This window comes from Schistocerca gregaria, chromosome 9, assembly GCF_023897955.1.
Source record: "Schistocerca gregaria isolate iqSchGreg1 chromosome 9, iqSchGreg1.2, whole genome shotgun sequence".
NCBI classification, from domain to species: domain Eukaryota; kingdom Metazoa; phylum Arthropoda; class Insecta; order Orthoptera; family Acrididae; genus Schistocerca; species Schistocerca gregaria.
This window is the reverse complement of record NC_064928.1, coordinates 193,928,229-193,934,228: the sequence shown is the minus strand read 5'-3', so window position 1 is coordinate 193,934,228 and position 6,000 is coordinate 193,928,229.

Here is a 6,000-nt window from a genome sequence, read left to right as displayed (position 1 = left end):
TTGGCTCCGCTCAAATCTTCATAAAAGATTAACGTGGAAGGACGGGGAAGATTACAAGATACAAATGAAATATCCGTACAAATGCGTGTGAAATATATTAAATAAACGTGAAATATATGTGGCACGCGCTGATAAATAATTGCTCGTAAACCACTGAGCCGATTTCAGCCAAACGTGGTAGACTGGTACACATATGACTTAAATGCAATCGAACAAAGTACATCAAATAATGGCCACCTTCCTACCTCGTTGGATAGGTTGTGCGCCCCACAGTCCATTTTTTACACTGTTATGAAAGCAATAAATGGTGCACTCCTTATTTAGGAAAAGCCTCGCTGAATGTGGCCAGAAAGCTTAAATCCAAGAACCTAAAAACATCAATTTATGTGCACAATGTAGTGGGACACTTCTTGCCCAATAGTACATGCAGCACTCTAGCTTGGTAAACAGTGGAATATATAAAATTGCTTGCAATTGTGGCAAATTCTACGCAGGCCAGTCTGGCAAAGCAATATGCACCCGCTATAAGGAACAGCACAGGAATTGGAAACTTACCGAGCGAGGTGGTGTAGTGGTTAGACACTGGACTCGCATTCGGGAGGACGACGGTTCAATCCCGCGTCTGGCCATCCTGATTTAGGTTCTCCGTGATTTCCCTAAATCACTCCAGGCAAATGTCGGGATGGTTGCCCTGAAAGGGCACGGCCGACTTCCTTCCCCATCATTCCCTAACCCGATGAGACCGATGACCTCGCTGTCTGGTCTACTTCCCCAAAAAGAAACCAATCCAAAGTTGGAAACTTACTGTGCTTTTGCAGACCACTTGCTTAGAGAAAGCGTAACTACTAAGAGTATTTGTGACTATTACAGCGCCATCTGTCACAAAGCGAAATAAGTGGTCCAACTAAAACATTCATATTTCTTTACGTACTACTCGAATATGTAATAAAAATGAGGGTTCCAAGTTAAAAAAAAAAACGCAGTTGATATCCGTTTGACCTATAACAGCGCCATCTAGCGGGCCAATCATAGCGCCATCTGGTTTCCCCGTTGAAGCTAAATGAGTTTGGCTTTTTGTAGTTTTTTTCGTTTGATGCTTATTTCGTGAGATATTTGGCCCCATCACGATCAGTGGACCACCCTGTATATGCATCCGCGCGAGCCTTCATTTCTCTTCTCTTGTCTTCGCAGGCCTCACGCGACATGTACGACATGTTGGAGTAGGAGCATCGTTCTGCAGTCAGTAGCGAATGTCGGTTCTATAAAAACACTCAATAGTGTATCGCGATAAGAGCGCCGTGTTCCCTCCTGGAATTCCCCTTAGTGTTTAGAGAAAATTTATATAATGCTCGCGCGATGATCGAGTCTACTGGTAACAAAACTAGCTGCTCCGGTGTCTTCCTTTAATCGGGCCTGGTGGGCATCCCAAACACCCAAGCAGTACTCAAGAATGGGTTGCAATTGTGTTTCGTACGCCGTACGCCGTCCCCTCTCCAGACGACCACACTTCCCTAAAACTCACCCAATAAACGACAATAGACAATTCGCCTTCGCTACTACAACCCTTAGATTCTCGTTCCCCTTCACGTCGCTTTACTCATGGACATGCGATTACAGGATTGTTTTTCCTATCGTCTGCATTAACTTATATTTTTTCGATATTGTTGCAAGCTGTCATTCAGCATTCCAAACATAAATTCTGACCTAGCCATTCTGTGACCTCTTTCAGTCATTCCACGACCACAGTTTCCCGTACACTACAGCGTCATCAGCGAACAGTCACCTTTGTTGTTGTTGTGGTCTTCAGTCCTGAGACTGGTTTGATGCAGCTCTCCATGCTACTCTATCCTGTGCAAGCTTCTTCATCTCCCAGTACATACTGCAACCTACATCCTTCTGAATCTGCTTGGTGTATTCATCTCTTGGTCTCCCTCTACGATTTTTACCCTCCACGCTGCCCTCCAATGCTAAATTTGTGATCCCTTGACGCCTCAAAACATGTCCTACCAACCGATCCCTTCTTCTAGTCAAGTTGTGCCACAAACTTCTCTTCTCCCCAATCCTATTTAATACCTCCTCATTAATTACGTGATCTACCCATCTAATCTTCAGCATTCTTCTGTAGCACCACATTTCGAAAGCTTCTATTCTCTTCTTGTCCAAACTAGTTATCGTCCGTGTTTCACTTCCATACATGGCTACACTCCAAACAAATACTTTCAGAAACGACTTCCTGATACATCAATCTATATTCGATTTATTATTATTATTATTATTATTATTATTATTATTCGTATATTTCTCTTCTTCAGAAACGCTTTCCTTGTCATTTCCAGTCTACGTTTTATATCCTCTCTACTTGGACCATCATCAGTTATTTTACTACCCAAATAACAAAACTCCTTTACTACTTTGTCTCATTTCCTAATCTAATTCCCTCAGCATCACCCGATTTAATTCGACTACATTCCATTATCCTCGTTTTGCTTTTGTTGATGTTCATCTTATATCGTCCTTTCAAGACACTGTCCATTCCGTTCAACTGCTCTTCCAAGTCCTTTGCCGTCTCTGACAGAATTACAATGTCATCGGCGAACCTCAAATTTTTTACTTCTTCTCCATGAATTTTAATAACTACTCCAAATTTTTCTTTTGTTTCCTTTACTGCTTGCTCAATATGCAGATTGTATAACATCGGGGAGAGGCTACAACCCTGTCTCACTCCTTTCCCAACCACTGCTTCCCTTTCATGCCCCTCGACTCTTATGACTGCCATCTGGTTTCTGTACAAATTGCAAATAGCCTTTCGCTCCTTGTATTTTACCCCTGCCACCTTTAGAATTTGAAAGAGAGTATTCTAGTCAACATTGTCAAAAGCTTTCTCTAAGTCTACAAATGCTAGGAATGTAGGTTTGCCTTTTCTTAATCTTTCTTCTAAGATAAGTCATAAGGTCAGTATTGCCTCACGTGTTCCAACATTTCTACGGAATCCAAACTGATCCTCCCCGAAGTCCGCATCTACCCGTTTTTCCATTCGTCTGTAGAGAATTCGCGTGAGTAATTGACAGCTGTGACTTATTAATCTGAGAGTTCGGTAATTTTCACAACTGTCATCACCTGCTTTCTTTGGGATTGGAATTATTATATTCTTCTTGAAGTCTGAGGGTATTTCGCCTGTCTCGTACATCTTGCTCACCACCTGGTTTGTTGGTATGGAATGTTGTCTACTCCGGGGACCTTGTTTCGACTCAGGTCTTTCAGTGCTCTGTCAAACTCTTCACGCAGTATCTTATCTCCCATTTTGTCTTCATCTACATCCTCTTCCATTTCCATAATATTGTCCTCAAGTACATTGCCCTTGTATAAACCTTGTATATACTCCTTCCATCTTTCTGCCTACCCTTCTTTGCTTAGAACTGGGTTGCCATCATACACGTGGTTCTCTTCTCTCCAAAGGTCTCTTTAATTTTCCTGTAGGCAGTATATATCTTACCCCTAGTGAGATAAGCTTCTACATCCTTACCTTTGTCCTCTAGCCACCCCTGCTTAGCCATTTTGCACTTCCTGTCGATCTCATTTTTGAGATGTTTGTAATCCTTTTTGCCTGCTTCATTTACTGCATTTTTATATTTTCTCCTTTCATCAATTAAATTCAATATTTCTTCTGTTACCCAAGGATTTCTAGCAGCCCTCGTCTTTTTACCTACTGCATCCTCTGCTGCCTTCACTACTTCATCCCTCAGAGCTACCCATTCCTCTTCTACTGTGTTTCTTTCCCCCATTCCTGTCAATTGCTCCCTTATGCTCTCCTTGAAACTCTGTACAACCTCTGGTTCTTTCAGCTTATCCAAATCCCATGTCCTTAAACTCCCACCTTCTTGCAGTTTCTTCAGTTTTAACCTACAGGTCATAACCAATAGATTCTGGTCAGAGTCCACATCTGCCCCTGGAAATGTCCTACAATTTAAAACCTGATTCCTGAATCTCTGTTTTACCATTATATAATCTATCGGATACCTTTTAGTATCTCCAGGATTCTTCCATGTATACAACCTTCTCATCAGTGTATATACAATAATGCTCATAAATTAACGATAATTGCAGAATGTGGTGCCACACAACGTGGCACTACATGAAACTGGAGCTAATAGCATAGGAACGTAGGCAACACACACGACACAGATCTGTAAGTCCACGGTATTGGTGATAAGTTGAGAAAACGGTCCCGAAACACACGTATTACAAAACGTCACTGTTTCCTTCGCATGTACCACGACATCAATATGGAGTATGATCACCATGCACGCGTAGACCTGCCGCACAACGGGTTGGCATACTCTGGATCAGGTGGTCGAGCAGCTGCTGGGGTATAGCCTTCCATTCTTGCATCAGTGCCCGTCGGAGCTCCTAAAGTGTGGTAGGGGTTTGAAGACGTGCAGCGATACGTCCACCGAGAGCATCCCAGAGGTGCTCGATGGGGTTTAGGTCTAGAGAACAGGCAGGTGACTCCATTCGCCTGGTATCTTCTGTTTGGAGGTACTCCCCCACGATGGCAGCTCCGTGGGGCTGTGCATTATCATCCATCAGGAGGAAGGTGGCGCCCAGTGCACCCCTGAAAAGAGGGACATATTGGTGCAAAATGACGTCCCGATACACCTGAACAGTCAAGACATGCAGAGGTGTACGAGCACTAATCATAATCCCATCCCACACCATAAATCACGATCTCCATACAGGTCCCTTTCATGGACGTTAAAGGGTTGGTATTTGATTCCTGGTTCACGCCAGATGATAACCGGGCGAAAATCACTGTTCAGACTATACCTGGACTCGTTCGTGAACATAACCTGGGACCTCTGTTCCAATGAACATGTACTGTGTTCTTGACACCAGGCTTTACGGGCTCTTTTGTGACCAGGGATCAGTGGAATGCACGTTGCAGGTCTCCACGCTAATAAACCATGTCTTTTCAGGCTGTAGACTGTGTGTCTGGAGACAACTGTTCCAGTGGCTGCGGTAAGGTCCCGAGCAAGGCTACCTGTAGTACTCTGTAGCCATCTGTGGGCACTGATGGTGAGATATCGGTCTTCTGGAGGTGTTGTACACTGTGGACGTCCCTTATTGTAGCGCCTGGATACGTTTCCTGTCTACTGGAATCGTTGCCATAATCTTGAGATCACACTTCGTGGCACACGGACGGACTGTGCTATGACCTAATGTGTTGGGCCAGCCTCCAGTCGCCCTAGTATTCTACACTTCATAACGTCATCAACATGTGTTCTTTGAGCCATTTTCAACACACAGTCACCATTAGCACGGCTGAAAACGTCTGCACACTTACTCGTTGCACCGTACTCTGACATACACCAACACACCTCTGCGTATCTGGACTTCTGCCAGCGCCACCCTGCGATGAGCGCAGTTCATATGCACCGCATGATCATACCCCAAGGTGACTTAAACCCGCAAACTGCCCACCAGAGCGTTGTTTCACTATGTATCAGCATATCCTTAATTTATGAGCATGAGTGTAGAATATGGACAGTCCTAGCACACACCCCTGGGGCGCTCCTGAATGTACCTTTGTCTGTGATGAACAGTCGCGGGCCACAGCTTAATAAGTCTTCGCCCCACACACATTTTTGAGAACCTATTGCGCATGCTCGGACTGTTGTTAACAATCTGCTGTGCGGCACTGTGTCACATGCTGCAGATGTAAATTACGTTAGGAATTCAAAACAGAGTTGGTGAAACACAAGTGTGCAGAACTGTTTCGTCCTACATACACTGTTGTTTTTTTAACATGGCCTACTCTTGCGTAATATTTAACTGTTTGATTCAGCTGATGAAAGCTATATGATGAGGTGTGTACTGTTTATATGTTCTTAAATTATAGTGCCTTCAACTAAGGAATATATTTTTGTTGTTGAATATGTGAAACGTGGACGATAAATAGTTTGGACAAGAAGAGAATAGAAGCTTTCGAAACGTAGTGCTACA